The sequence below is a fragment of the Protopterus annectens genome, chromosome 13.part0, assembly GCF_019279795.1.
Source record: "Protopterus annectens isolate FY-2018-M chromosome 13.part0, PAN1.0, whole genome shotgun sequence".
NCBI lineage: Eukaryota > Metazoa > Chordata > Ceratodontiformes > Protopteridae > Protopterus > Protopterus annectens.
Window position 1 is genome coordinate 229,530,766 of NC_056747.1, and position 16,315 is coordinate 229,547,080.

At 39.5% G+C, this 16,315-nt stretch overlaps 1 long non-coding RNA gene across 1 annotated transcript in view; it reads right to left on the minus strand.

The window, feature by feature from the left end:
- LOC122788328 overlaps nucleotides 1–15,938 on the minus strand; it is a 40,269-nt gene extending 24,331 nt beyond the window's left edge. Inside the window, exon 1 of the long non-coding RNA XR_006362640.1 lies at nucleotides 15,818–15,938. This is a non-coding gene — a long non-coding RNA (uncharacterized LOC122788328). The remainder of the gene's footprint in view (nucleotides 1–15,817) is intronic.
- Between the last annotated feature and the right edge of the window lie 377 nt (nucleotides 15,939–16,315).

A 16,315-nucleotide genomic window follows, 5' to 3' on the forward strand; every position in this document is an offset into this window, starting at 1 on the left:
TACACATCTCACACATGCATAATCTAACAATACAGGTAACAGTAATCTACAGCTAGGGCATGTTACCTGCATGCTCCATGTCACTATGCTGGGTGGCTCCGGCCTCCATGACGACATGTGTGATGTTGTTGTTGCTGTAGGCCAGGGGCCACCACACTTAGCAGCAGTTCCTCCACTCTGGTGAGGGGGGATGTATGGTCACCCTTGTGGCAAGCTGTTGCCTGTGGATATCAGATGCACGCCGCCGGACATGTCTGATTAAATCACTGCAGTGATGGCGTACCTGCTCATATGTCCGGTTATGCATGCCTATGTCATTTACCCGACGAACAAGTTCTTGCCACAGTGCAGTATGCTCCTGATGCTGCTGGCTGGCCTTTGAGAAAAGCAGGGTATAGTGCTGTACCAGGCTGTGGTGGATTTCCTGTTCCTCTGCAGCTGTGTAGCAGGGGTTTCTGTGATGAGCCATATGCCTGGAAGACAAGTAAACGATATGTGTGAGCAAGTCATGTGGCACACTTAACATTATACAGTACAGATATCAGTTAACTGCCATATATAGCATCTGTTTGTCTGTCAGAGGATACACACATTCAATACCACATATCACTGCTCAGCCCACAACTGGCTGACAGTGCCTGCCACACTCCATATGACACACCAGTATACACCAGTACTCTGCTTACTGTTTGGGATCCAATGCACAGCCTTGCCAGGGGGGTACATATCAAGCTGATGCATGCAGATATATGTCATCCATTGCAATGAATATGAAGTACAGTTACAGTATAACCAGTAACCCACCATAGTCGATGTCATACCCCTACCTAACATATGTGCACAGTTGTTAATATAGCTGGCATACTGCTGTAACAGAGTACACATGTTGCTAGGTACACACACAAACCCTGCATCACACGTGATTGCAGACATGGTACAGGCATCATTACACACACATCAGACATTCATACCATACACAAATGTATGCTAACACAGATGAGCATTTGCTATGTACCTTACAGTACTGTGTGCCCCTACTTACAGATACCTATGCCTGAGGAATGTAATCTGTGCAGACTGCAGGAAACACACAAGACAGTGTTACCAGGGAATGTGAACATACACCATACTGTGCTGTTTACGCCTACAGATTCAGGTGGTACAACAGTTGTAATGTTGGATGGAGTCACCAGCAGTACCACTTACTGAGCACACATGTATTGCGTCAGCCTATGATGGGACACCACAGTCGTACACAAGGACCTACGTCACAACATATACCATCCTACTATGTCTGCATCCCAATAACTGACACATCTTTCTCTGGCCTCACACGTAGGACACAAACGATCATGACAGAAACAACCTCACTCCTAGCTATTACGCCATCACAGACCTTGCACACATTCACTGTCACACTCATTCCACCTCACATAGCTGGTATTGCACTGTGTACATGTCTGTGTGCATTGTGTCATAAGTAGGTAATACGCTATTGTCCCTGGGGCCTACAGCAGCCTAGCCATATGCTACCCTGCCTGTGACACACATGTAATTAGATTTCACTTCCTCCTGTCAACCGGATACACAGAGGTGATTCCCAGGGCATGTTACTTATCCCCCAGACAATCATCAGGGGTATGTCTGACATCTGCTACTGAGGAGCCTTGTTTGTTCATGCTGGGTGGTTTACTCCAGAGTATAGCATATTTGCCAATAGGAGCGTATCCCTCCAGCATGTGCTGTTTAGTGATGTTACGTGCACTAGGGACCTAGGCCGTGTAGCCCGGTGGGATTGTGAGGTGTTGACATGGTGGTTGTCTGACTGCTATGGGTGTGGCATGCCTCTGTATGTTTGGAAAAGTAACCTCTGGGTGGCCGGTATACAACGCACTGTAGCTGTAGTTATGTGAGTCAGTCTGCATAGGGTATATGTATCAGGGCAGTATTACCCTTTGTGAGGTATGACTGTAGACTTTCCACTTGCTGTAGTTGTCATGTGAGGTACATACCACATGGGGCATTGTGATGAGTACAGGGGAGCACTGACCTATATTTCCGTACATGACACATCGTTTTTGATTACACGTACCATGTAGACAGATTACAAGACTAGTGTGGCACTGTGAATATCAAAGGGGAGGCTACTGTACACCTGTGTCCCATGTTCCCTTCTGACACCTTCAGTGTTAGTCAGACAGCCACCTATCTGGTAGTTAGTGGGTAAAGTGTTTTGGAACGGGGTATGGCACTGCAGTATCAACACTGGTGTTCAGTCCATGCCTTGGTCACCAGGCACCTGTTGCAATACGTCTGACCCTGTGTCTCCCTCTCTCACTATATATATATATATATATATATATATATAAATATTTATATACATATATATATATATATATATATATATATATATATATATATATATATATATAATATATATATATATATATATATATATATATATATATATATATATATATATATATATATATATCTATATATATATATATATATATATATATGTATATATATGTATATATATATCTGTATATATCTATATCTCTCTATATATAAATACATATATATATATATATATATATATATATATATATATATATATATATATATATATATATATATATATATATATATATATATATATATATATATATATATATATATATATATATATATATATATATATATATATATATATATATATATATATATATATATATATATATATATATATATATATATATATATATATATATATATATATATATATATATATATATATATATATATATATATATATATATATATATATATATATATATATATATATATATATATGTGTGTGTGTGTATATATATATATATATATATATATATATATATATATATATATATATATATATATATATATATATATATATATATATATATAATATATATATACATATATCTATATATATATATATATATATATATATATATATACACACACACATACTTGTAAACAGCCACTGCTGTACATATACATGCACATATATGCAGATATACTGGCCACCTTTCATGGTGGGGATATCAATTATGGAACAGTTGTGAAACATACGATTATGTAATATTGTTGTGCAGAATGCATTTCGCTATCCTCAGGCCGTATAGCCTTAGCAGACCTCATTGGCTGTAACTCAGTCCCACAGCATTTAACCACCACATGACATATACCTGCACTGCTTGCTGTTTTCAATGCCACACACTACAACCTACATAGATATGTGCACATAGCAACCTTCAAATACATATATATGTCCAGCCTTCACTAACAGTTGCAGTATGTCCCTTGCCCTATGCATATATGCATATAAATATAGATACGGACTGCTACCACTTAAGGAGTGTTCACAGAATGTAGAGTACCCTTCAGACACATCATTCGGATGCCAGCAAATACATCTGTGTTACATACCTTACCTTTGTATGTCTCACCTCAGTCTGTTGTACCTGTTGATGTTTTTTATTTTTATTTATTTAGGTCGGTGTCCGCCACTGCCTCTGTTTTTGGTTTAAGTTTTGTTTTGGTTGGTCAGTGTGTCCAACCCCCTCTGTTTTTTTTTTTTGGTTTGGTCTCTCCAACTGTTTGTCTGTCTGTCTGTCTGTCTATCTCTTTCACTCACTCTCTCTCTCTCTCCAGTTGTTGCAGTGATATTATTGCATGTGTGGGCAGCAAGTACAGGCTGCTTTTGTAGGTATCTGCACATGTGCATGTGATGGCCTCTGCACCAATTGGTGCCCACCATTTAGTAATTGCATGCAGACTGCTGTGTGGTAATTGCAGTTCTCACTGTGATTTCAGGACACTGCTATAAAATGATAGGTTAGGTAGGCGTAGGCCTTTCAGTTTTGCAAGGTGGGGACCATGCTTGTTTGCTGTGGACACTGTTGTGTCAGTCAGAAGGTTGGTATATGTCTCATATCTGAAGCTGGGTTGTAGCCAGTGGCATGCATGTTGTACTAAAACCTGACTGTTGCTTCTTCAAGTACACTCTTCTCAGTGTGTAAGTTTACTCACACCTCCTAATGCTAACACTGGATACATGGGAGTATGTACTTTCTTTTGGAATTAGGGAATTAACTGGCATACAGCAGTAGTTATTGCAATGTATTCCTATGGCTTTCCTATTTTCCCTTTACATTCAGTCCTTGTAATGCATGTCATATTTCTTTATTGCAATGTATTCCTATGGCTTTCCTATTTTCCCTTTACATGCACTCCTTGTAATGCATGTTATATTTCTTTCAGCACCAAGTTATTGTATATATGCTGTGGCTTAGTGGTACGTCATGCAGACTGGTGAGTCCAAGGTGTGGGGTTTCAGACTGACAAGGGTATTTTATTTTGCTGCTGAGCAATACAAGGGCCTTGTCATACAGAGTGACAAAGGCACTTTGAAGCAGTTGTAATCGAGTTGGAGCGGGTTTGCACAACACTTAGCGTTGCTAAGCAATGCTTAGCTTAGCTTAGTGTATTTTAGCAATACTAAGCTAAGCTTAGCTTAGCTCATTTTATGTTAGCAATAGTAAGCTAAGCTTGGCGGAGCTTATCATATCTTAGCCAATGCTGAGCTAGGTGCACACATGCGCACACTGGTGCAAACCCGCTTACTAATGTTTACAGGTGCTCACTCCCGCTAATCCCCGCGCTCATGTCTTTGACAGAAAAGTAAATGGGGAGATAGGAATGTGGTGATAAAGGGTGCTCAAAGAGGTGAAGACAGTAGGGAAAATAGCTTGGGATGTACACGATGGGTGTGGAGAAGGTCCATAGCTGCCCATTTCTTTACCAGCAACAGCTGTGCATATGCAATACATTAGGTGGGATATTTGAAACCTTCCACCCCTGAGAGAGTGGTGAAGACATCTAAGTATGTTGTACTACCAATTATGAATATCAGGCACATGCACTGTTTGTGAACAGCTATACTGTCATTAGTACGTTACTCACATCTGAACAGTTTGTGGTTTGTGTTGGCATTAGCACAGTCTGCTCAGGACGACTGGACATATTTCTGTACTGTGTATGCCTACCTACACCCTTGGTTGTGCCTGACTACATGGGTATATAGTACCTTTGAGTAGGGGTGCAGAACTGCAGTGTGCATTATTTATTATCGTGTGATGTTTATCTTGCTGAACATGCAGAGTTGCTGTATGGCCGGCCTTAGGCATAGGCCAACTAGGCGGCCGCCTAGGGCGCCGGTGTAGCAGGGCCACTTTTCCAGTATTTATTTGGTGTAGGTAGACCAGGATGGGGGCACAGGTAATGTATTGGGGGGCGCCGTGGAGCTGTTTTGCCTAGGGCACCAGTTGACCTAGGGCCGCTCCTGTCTATGAAGGCTTGTAGTCTGTCTGAGTAGCTCCCACCTGTGGACATATCCAGATGGTAGACTTAGGTCAGCCTAGTATTCTTTGACTGTGCACCACAGCAGTCTTTTCAGCACCTGAACAATGGCATTGTCACAGGTGGTTGCTAGCAGTACATGGCTGCATCTTTTGCTATTTCTGTGTTGTACTTCTACATAAGGGTATGCTTGTGGAATTCATTCTACAGCTATTTGCAGAGTGTGTAACAGCAGACAAGCTGATATGCCTGTGTGTTTCTGACTCTTCCAGGCCTCAGATACTCTCATGTATATATTTGAACAGCCTCAGGGAAAGGTACATATAACTTGGATACACTAGTGATATAGTTTTGACATTTTTCAGTTCAGACCTTGGGAGATTCAAAGCAATTCTGTTACTACACGTTTTCTGACGTGCAAGCGGTGTCTACTCTCACTTATTGACATTTGTTATGAAGTGAGATTCAACATATTTCTGCCTACTGTTCGTACATTTCACAGGGAGTCAGTGGGGCACAGCTAACGTATGTTTACTAATCAGGGTCATCACTGTAGAGCAGTCACTGTTGGGAGGTCTAGCCTGTGACCTATGCTAATATGCCAGTGTGTATCCTGCTCTGATACTGTGTGGGGTTTGTAAGCTGCTACTGTAACCTCATTCCCTACTAGCATGACTGATTCTCATTTCACAGTCATGTCATGCAATTCAACAACACCTGCTGGTTAAGGCCCACAGTACAAGATTTGTGTTATGGCATTCCTATTTTCCCTTTACATTCCCTCATAGTAATGCATGATATATTTATTACAGCACCAAGTTATTGTATATCTGCTGTGGCTCAGTGGTAATTCATGTAGTCTAGTGTGTTCAAGGTCCGGGGTTCGAGACTAACAGGGGTATTTTATTTTGCTGAGGAGCAGACTACAGGTCTTGTCATACAGAGTGACTAAGGCACTTTTAAGCAGTTGTAAGCGGGTTTTCATGACTTTATGTGATGCTTAGCTATACTTAGCTAAGCGCACACAAGCGCATACCCCCTGACTACTGCTTTAAAGTGCTTACTCCCGCTAACACCCACGCTAATTTCTTTTAAAGAAAAGAAAATGGGGAAATAGGAAAGTGGTGAAAAAGGGGGCACAAAGAGGGTAGGACAGTAGGAAAACAAGCTCGGGATGTGCAGGAAGGATGTAGGGAAGGCCCATAGCTGCCCAATTCTTTACCAGCAACAGCTGTGCATATGTTAGAAATTTAGAGTGAGATTTGAAACCTTCCACCCCTGAGAGAGGAGTGAGGACAACAAAGTATGTTGTACAGCCAATTGTAATTATCAGTTTACATGTCCAGCAGACATGTGTGCGAAATGGGCAGCTATGTATGGTGCATAATTTTTTTGCGGGTACAGATTGCCCTTTTTTCATTTATTTTCAGGTAAGAGTGGAATGTGAGGTAAAGGAAGTAGGAATATTGAGGGAGGTGGGTTAGGGAGGTTAACAGACAAGACAAACAAGACACATACAGGGTTGGAGTATGACACGTGGTGGGTACACACAATTGACGGGGACGGATGTTTGGATATCGCAAGCCCATGAGCCCACAGATGGCAACAGTGGAACTGAGATCCTCACCCATGGGCATTTACCACTGTGCCTTCATAGCCCAGACCGAGGCTTTGCTGGGGGCTGGATAGGAGGGGCAGGCACACCCGTGAGTTGTTCCACTCTCGCCTCAAGCTGGCGTAGGGGATCAGTCACGGAATGCCTGATCTCACTACGCACCACAGACCGGACCCTTTGGAGGGTGAGTGGAGGCTCTCCTCTGGCCACGCTTACAGAGGGGGGGGGCGAGCCCCATCCCCTGCAGTGCTTCCACCCCAAGGTGGCACAGGGCCACCGAAGGAGGAGGTCCCGGGCTGGGCACTGGTGCCAGCTGCAATCGCCAGCTGAGGTGGGAGAGGTGGGTCTGCTGGGACCTGCCTTCCCAGTTGTCCTATGTTTAGCAGTATTTAATGGCATTTTGGGTTAGTAACAAACACCATTCCAAATTAGTTGTAACAGCATGCATTAGTATTCCCATTAACCAAACACACATGAATTCCAAACGTTGAACAGCAAGCATAACACATGCATATTTAGAACAACAGTGGACATTCCAACAGCATGCAGGTTTGATTGGTGGCAACAGGCCATCAGGTTTGGATATGTGAACAGGGCACATGCATCAGCGTACATGCAGATATGTATAAACCAACAGGACAAATGTCCATAGGAATTAATTGTGAATACACATACCCAGATTGGTGTGGAATGGCATAATTTGTGAACATAACATAGGGTGGTAAAATATTACATTAACAACTTAAAATACCTATACGTATACTGTACATTCCTACTAGATGCAGATATATATCCCCTACATGTATTAGTACAGTTTCCTGTATGTAACCTTAGAAATGTTGGTGATAGAGATGTTACTGCTACATTAATATACATTCCATTTGTATTCATATATGTTCATATCTGGCTGTGTTCAGGCAAAGTATCCTGCTACATTTGAACAGTTACGTACAGTTCTGGCAACACACTGGCATTTGTGGGATCACAAGCACAAGCTGCTCATGTACCGGATTAACATGTACATACTATACATGAAACAGTTGAGGACTATAAATATTCTTCTGAGATACTGGCATCCCCATCAGCCAGTTTATATGGGCCTAGACAACTGTGGATGTTCAGCATTTCATACAACCATACTATCTCCATAATGCAAGGGTACAGCAACATATCCAAAATGTGGGACAGACACAGTCCAGGTATTGTGCTTTATTAAAAACATTTCACTCTTTGGTTGTGGCTGTCTCATTCATTTCATTATGTAGTGCATGCAGTATACCTTTATTCCAGACTTCTTACACCTTTATTGGTAGCTTCAAACTCTTTTTCACACTCTCTCACTTATTTTATATTTACATTTCAGGATGGTACTTAATTCCAGGCTTTATTAACATTTATTACTGGGTTACAACAATCCTTTCCAGCTGACTCACTTATTTCATATGACAGTATATACAAGGATGTATTCAAGACTTGTCTGTCCTTTATTGATGGATTAGAACACTCATTTTCAGGCTGAAGCAGTTATCTGATATTACAATACAGGTGGAAACTCTATTTGAGACTTGTTTACTCTTTATTAATGGATTACAATACTCTTTTTCAGGCTGCATCACTTATCTGATCTTAGAATACTAGCAGAAGCTTTATTCTAGGCTTATTTGACCTTTATTACTGGGTTACAACACTGAACTCTTTTACAGGCTGTCTCACTTATATTCTATAATAATACCAGCTGAATAATTACTAACCTGCCTGGTGGCGCAGCCTTAACAGCCTATCAGTATAGGCTTGCCGATTCGCAGAACGAACACCTGCAGCTGTAATATAAATGAAGGGATATTGGAACATACCTATCCATACTATAGGCTAGGATAGCATTTCTTACATACTTAATTACATGGATACTTAGTAGTGGGGCATTGGGCATATGACGGGCCTCCTGGATCCATCAATTCAGTTGGTCCTCCTTTCGATGCTTCAGGTCCGCATGGTGGTGACGGACATGCTCACCAGTCCTGGGAATGCCTGTGGCACTGGTAAGATCATGTGCCAACTGGTTCCATGCCTCTGCCTTGTATGCTCCCCATTGAACCTGGCCCTGCATGAGTCGGCCTTCATGTTGGTGGACTAGGAGCCAAACCATATAATTAGACTCCTCAGTGCCCCACCTTTGCGCTCTAAAGCGATTACCCTCTCCGACGCCTGCCATCCTGATGGCAAGTGGGTACCACACTCAGTTATGGCGAGTATTCCCACCTATGGGGCTTAAATATGCCGCATTTCCCGCACTTTTTTGTGATTGGCCGTTTTTGAGAATTCTAAGCTGATTGCAGACCTGCTTAGTAATGGTTAATCTACCATTTCTATGTATATGTATGCTAATAGTGGCTGTTTCTTCCAAGCTGTTATGGGTTAGTGGTTCTGTGGTTTGATTATGATGCACAGGGTCCTGGGTTCGAACCTTGTCACTTTTCTATTTTAATACTGTCTAGACAGGCTAGGGGGTGTGGCTGCATTTAAGCAACCTAGCTCTACATTTCTCCCCGGTGCCCTGGTTGTCGCGGCGCGCACGTCAGCACAAACACATTGCGCTGGGTAAAGTATTTTTAAATGTTAGGCAACTCTATTGCGCTGGGTAAAGTGCTATTAAACTATGGGCACCTCTGTTTAGCTGGATAAAGTGCTATTAAACTATGGGTACCTCTGTTTAGATGGGTATAGTGCTATTAAACTATGGGCACCTGTGTTTAGCTGTGTAAAACGTTGCTTAACGGCAGGCTATTATATATCTGGGTCTTTTAAAAGTATATATTTTGTTCACTGATACATTGGCAATGTCACTGCTTTTAATAAAATTTTAATCATATTTGTCTGGTATTATTTCAAATACTGATTTAAAACATAAATAAGAAGGGGAGTGGTGGGACTCGAACCATGAATGCCTTCTCTTTGTGCATACACTCTACCATTATGCTATTGCTATTTGGATTAATTTGCATAAGTAGTTCTTATATGCTCTTCAATGTCACAATTGCTAACTGTGGTTAAGCAATGGGCACACCCGCGCAAACAAGCGCAAATATGGGCAGCTATATCGTGGATTTAAAAAAAAAATTTTTTCCGTTTTATAACTCTGATGGGGGTTTACAGTGTCAGGGAGTGTGGTGTTGGGTGCAAGTACATTTCAGCGGACTCGCTCTTGTCTGTTGACATTATGCTTTTTAAAACCTTGCAGGGGCGTGGACTTTTAGACTGCTCGGCAGTCGGACATGCCCCCTGCTTGCCTACTCAGTCCGTGTAAGAGTTACGGATGAGTCAGCGTGCCCTCATGAATATTCATGGCACACTGATGTCATACCGTTCAACTGCAGCCTCCGAGTAAGACATATTAAGTCTTACACGGAGGTTTCGTGAATCCGGCCCTTTGTTTAAATATACTTATAACTGCAAAAAAGCAATTACTAAAAGATGGACAGATGTACTCTCTACTGGGCCACTATGGTGCACTGGATTGATGAGTTACATCATATGGAAGAGCATATAGCAAAGAAATCCTAGGATTTGGAACAATTATTACTGACAGTTATAATTGACAATACAGGAAAGCTAATTATCATGATTGCAATTCTCTGTGATTCAGAGACATAGTAAACCACACAGAGAAATACCTCATTACCATTTAATTATTATATATCTGAAATGAACACTATAATGTCAGATCTGGTCCTGCTAGTGTTCTCCTTAACATTGCATGGGTAATTCCCAACATGTACGCATACACACCAGCATACACATATATGCATGCACATTCACATAGACTCCCAGATATTCATACACGCACACATGTGCAGGCATGCAGATATAAACATTCACACACCTGCAAACTTGCCATACAGACATGCACACACACACAAACACACACACACACACACACACACGCATACATACATACACACAGTGCACCACTCACTCACATGCATGCTCAGACACACAGAGAAAGGCTTTGTTTTATGGCAGAGGTGCAGCCTGTTATTCTGGTTTTCAGTGCCATCCCCTGAGCTGGCAATCCCCACCCCCAATTCTAGTTGAGGAGCATAACAAAAAATCACATTTTTATTCCTTTTAAAGCAGCTTTTGTTTTTCTTTAAACTGAAGTAACTGCTACAGTCCACACAAGGAGAGCTAAACAGCTTCAGTTCTAAAGTCTTGGGATAGGAAACTGAAAAAAACACAAAAAACAACTCTTTTTCCTTTTAAACTGTAACAACTGCTGCTACAGTTTATGCCACACATAGAATGCTAAGCAAGCTCATTTTTGACTGTAAATGCAATACTGCATACATTTCCACAGACAGACACACACAGGCCCACATACCCATATGTACACACATACAATCACATGAGCGCGCATACACACACACACATACACACACACACACACACACACACACACACACACACACACACACACACACACACACACACACACACACACACATATACACACACATATACACACACACACACACACACACACACACACACACACTAGTGTGATTCTCTGAATGACTTTACTGTGCTATTCTAGTGCTGGCACCAATCCCGGGGTAGAACACACAGGTAATTATTAGCTGTGGCTCTGGGCTACCACATTTCACCAACAGAAATACTGTCCATATCATGACTAGTGCCTGCATATTGTTGTAGGGGGAGAGTAGCCTCAGAATTGCTCTGACTTACTCTACTGTGCAATCCTTCCGAGTAAAGGTTTTTGCAGTGTGCTAAGTCTTTCTGAATCCCAGAGAAACTGTCTTGGGAGAAGGACATTAAGGGATGGTTCTCTTTATTTACTTTACAAACAGTTAAGAGGTAAATGAGATTTACTTTCTTTTTGTATAAAAGTGGAAAAAGTTGGTCTCTCTTTGTATAAAAGTGGAAAACAGTCTCTTTTTGTATAAAAGTGGAAAAAGTTGGTTTACAGTGGAAGAAGTAACATAGTAAAGAGATTTTGCACATCAACTGGAATGGTATACATTCCAGTGGTGGTGGGAAACAAGTCAGAGGTTGTCTTGCACCACCTTATAATCTCTATGTAATTTTATCTTGTCTTTAATAATGTTGTTCAAAGTCTGACTGTATACATTTTTGTTCATGCGTTAAATGTTTATCAACTTGAAGCTAAATACTGGGCTAGTGACTTATTTATCTTGCTATGCCAACAGAAATGCCTGTGCAGGCACCTGTGTTGATCAGATTTTCCTGGATATTAACAGATGCAATGTTAATGTAGAGCATCAGGAGCATTATGTTGGAGGTTTTATGTAAATATGAAAGCATGTAATTGTAATTTATGGTTTGTTTTCACTTTGGAAAATAAATAAAATGCTGTTTAATAAAAGAAGAGCAACCTTATCTTTCTAGGGACGTGCATCTTGAACTGGTAAGGCCTACTGCAACCACAGCTCAACCAAACTGCTTTGTTGCATGATTTAAAGTGGCTGCTTTTGGATTAAATCAGGCCCAATCACCAGTAAGCAATGACTTCCTGCTAGACACCTTTCTCTTCAAATCACTGCCCAGATGACATCATATTATTATACACCGAGTACCATTAATTATCACAGCCAGGTCATATTCTTTTGGTCTTATAAAAGGATTGAAAGTCAGTTCTTTTTTATTACTGTGTATCTATATCACTTCAAATCAAAATTCACTTAATGCACTTATAAGGAAATTAGTAAGTCTACAAATAACAGGGAACATGGAACACATAGCACAAAAAGCAATAGCATGAAGGTGAAGACAGATGAAAAGACTGAGCCAGACAGAAGTCAAAGAAGAACAGGTGATACAGGAAACAAGTTTAAAGGAAAGCTAATGTGAATATAGTATCACCAGAGAATAAACTTTTTTTTTCCTTTTTGATTTGTAGCTGCCACAAATGTGCATGAAACTATGCAGCTAGGGGAATAACATTTTTATTAAAGCTCAGGAAATTTTTGTTAATGACTATTTCACTTCAAGATATTGGGTCTAATGCAACCATTCACTTTATTGTAAAGCACATAAAACAACAAAGTAAACATTACAAGCAAAAAATGAATCACAGATTAAGGACTTTCATTCCTTGAAGTAATATATGGGAATTCTTCAGAATCAACCCAACATCATTTCCTTACTTATGTAATGTCTGTCACACCTCCAGCTTTACATATTTAAAGAGATACATTTCCTGTGACCATAAAAATTGTTTTCTTAGCACCATCTGGTGTATAAACTAATACCTTCAGACCATACATTAAATGTATGTACTAAGATGCTAAGTTACTAAATAAATAAACTTTTATATAAAACAAATATCAATTCAAAAGACAAAGACTTCAACTTTAACAAACCAGCAGTAGAAGTTGTTTCATTTAGACTGAATTTGCCTGTGGCATTAGTTTTTAATTGCCTTGATAATTCTTTACTTTCTAAAAGATTCTTCCAAGGACACCCCCCCCCATCTACACTAATATCATCCACTATATAGAAAAGAAAACAGTGACCCTGGTTAATGCTAGTATGTTTATGCAATGCATTATGCTGGTCCTATTTATTAATATATATGTTGATATACCGTTTCTCTAAACATCCTCTCATTCTTCCAAGTGAATGCAGAAGCCAGTAAGATGGAACGTATACCTTTAATAAAATGTAAATAACGGACACACATCAAAATAAAAATGTAAATGATAAGACGAGCACATCCACACCACTACTAGTTGCTTCATCAGATCTAAAACAGCATAAAAAAAACCAGCATACCCAGCATAAATATACATTAATCCTAATTAAAGCAATCAGCGTTTCAAACCTCTCAGACATAATGCAGGTCTTAAAGGGACATATTCATTCAACCCTTTATATCTATGAGCTGCTAATCTTAAAATCTATTTTATTTCAAGGCATTCAGTATCAGTCTTAGTATCACCCCCTCTACCATTATCAAAATACTTTTCAATAACCATAAATTTAAAGCTGTGTGTACCATTCTCATTCACTATACGTTTGGCCAAAGCATTCTTCATATCTCGCCTGTTAATGCTATATAAATGTTCTCTAATGCGATCTCTAAAACACCTGTTGGTCTTCCCAACATAGTAACAGTTACATGCATGTCACAGGCAGATACACAAGATTCTAGTTTAAATTCAAATAATATTTAGTTAGGGTGTGTGTGGGGGGCACAACCCCAACGGGTGGGTTTAATTTTGTTACATTTCTGTTTTATTTGTTGGGCAAGTGGTTACTTACTGGGAGAGAAACTACGATGTTCCGGGTATTCATGTTTTTAAATTTTTTAAATTATTGTCTCGAAGATTTGAAAGTTGACTGTATAAAGTAGACCCATTTGTGGGTACCCTAGTCGACTCCTTTTTTTCATATCTAATTTATGCAAATGTTGTACTTTTGCTAGACATTGCATGTGAATGAAGTGCCATTTGGTCAACTGTGGTTGCTGAAGGACTCTCTTGGATTTATGTTTCCAATATGGTTAAGGTTATTTTTATAGTCAGGTTTATGTTTGGGACTGAACTGGGTTTTAGGTTAGAGTTTTGAGGCATGTGATTACTATATATTGTAAGGCGAGGGGAGCTTTAACTGTTGTAAGAAACACTGGGATTCATTAATGCCTACACTAAGTGTACACTGTTTTGAGTGAACAGACAAACAAGCATAACTCACACCTTATTCCTCCTAATTTTAGTTTTTCTACAGATTTTTCTTGCAGCCTTAAATATCTAGGAAGATTGGTAAAGGTTACCACAAAGTGTAGACTACATGTACACTTAGTGTAATCTTTCTGAGTGACTAGAAAAAAAAATATGGAAGGGATGTTCCTGAATCCAGATCATGTACACTTAGTGTGCATTTAGTGTAGGCGTTAATGAAACTAACTACTGTTACACTGTGTGCACTTTCAATTACTGTGTCTTTTGGTGAAATTACTTTTCTTTGTTTAAACTTGATTACGCTATTTTCAGTTAATATCTTTTCAAAGACATGCCATAGACCCTGCTATCATTTTCAGAAATTAGTTTATTATTAATGCATATTTTTGTTTTAATTCTACTTTTCTTTCAACATTTTATAGTAGCACACACTCAGAATGTGTATTTAATTATTAAATGGTCAAAGAAAGGTGTGACTGAGGCCACAGAAATATTACATCTAGAATTATACAAATGACAGGGTAAGCAAGTCCAGCAATCTACTTAATGAGGAAGGATAAAACAGACACCAAAAGCTCAAAAAGCTGAAACAAAGATGAAAATAGTTTTATATATTAAAAGAACAAAAGTACTTGATGTATATTTGAATTTTGCTGTTTTTCGTGGGTGTTTTTGTTTTGAGTACTAAATGGAGAAGTTGCATGTCATGCGGTAGGCATATAGGCTTCTCTGTGATTTTCAGTTTCCTATAAGAAAACAGTAAGAGAATTGTTTATCCTATTTCTGACATTTACAAAACTCTACATTTGCTATGTAAAGCAAGGGGCAGATATGTTCAACACAGGTAAAAGAAACACAGAGCTTAACCTTGTAGCAGCTAATATTTTTGATTTTATACACATTATTGTGTTTTCTCTGTAATAATCCTACTACTGGCAGGTGAGTGACATATTGCAAGCACACAAGGTAATTACTGTTTATCAGAGACCCTGCTACCCCCACCCAAAATGACAAAATTAAACCAGAGAGTAAACAGTACCACTCCGACATGAACTCGTCTTCCATCACTCATACTTACTTGGAGGCTTTCTTGCTTGTACCATAATAATCTGTATCAGGCAGCAAAGGAACACCCAGTTCAGGCACTTCATTGTTCAGATGTTGGGCACAGTAACAGCAGATAGCTATTAACTCAACAGTTAAACAGTCAAAAGATGTGGCACTCACCATAATAACAATAGGGAATTTATAAGCTGTGCTTTGATTGCTATCTTGATAATTGCAAATTAACTGATCCTATTAATGCATAGATAGTAGATCACTATCATTTGAATCATTTGAAAACTTCCTGTCAGATTGAATAGATTAGATTACTTTTAGCTCCTGCTACAGGAACAGTAAAATGAGATGAATTTTCTCTAATTAAAAGCATAATACACCATTGCACACAGAATAAGAAGCTTATGTCTATAAAGACAGTTACAGGCAATGCAGTTATAGTTGTGGCAGGTTGGATCAATCAAAATTCTGTTTTTTTTTCCTGAGGTCAATTATTCAGGTTTTGAGTATAGTGATG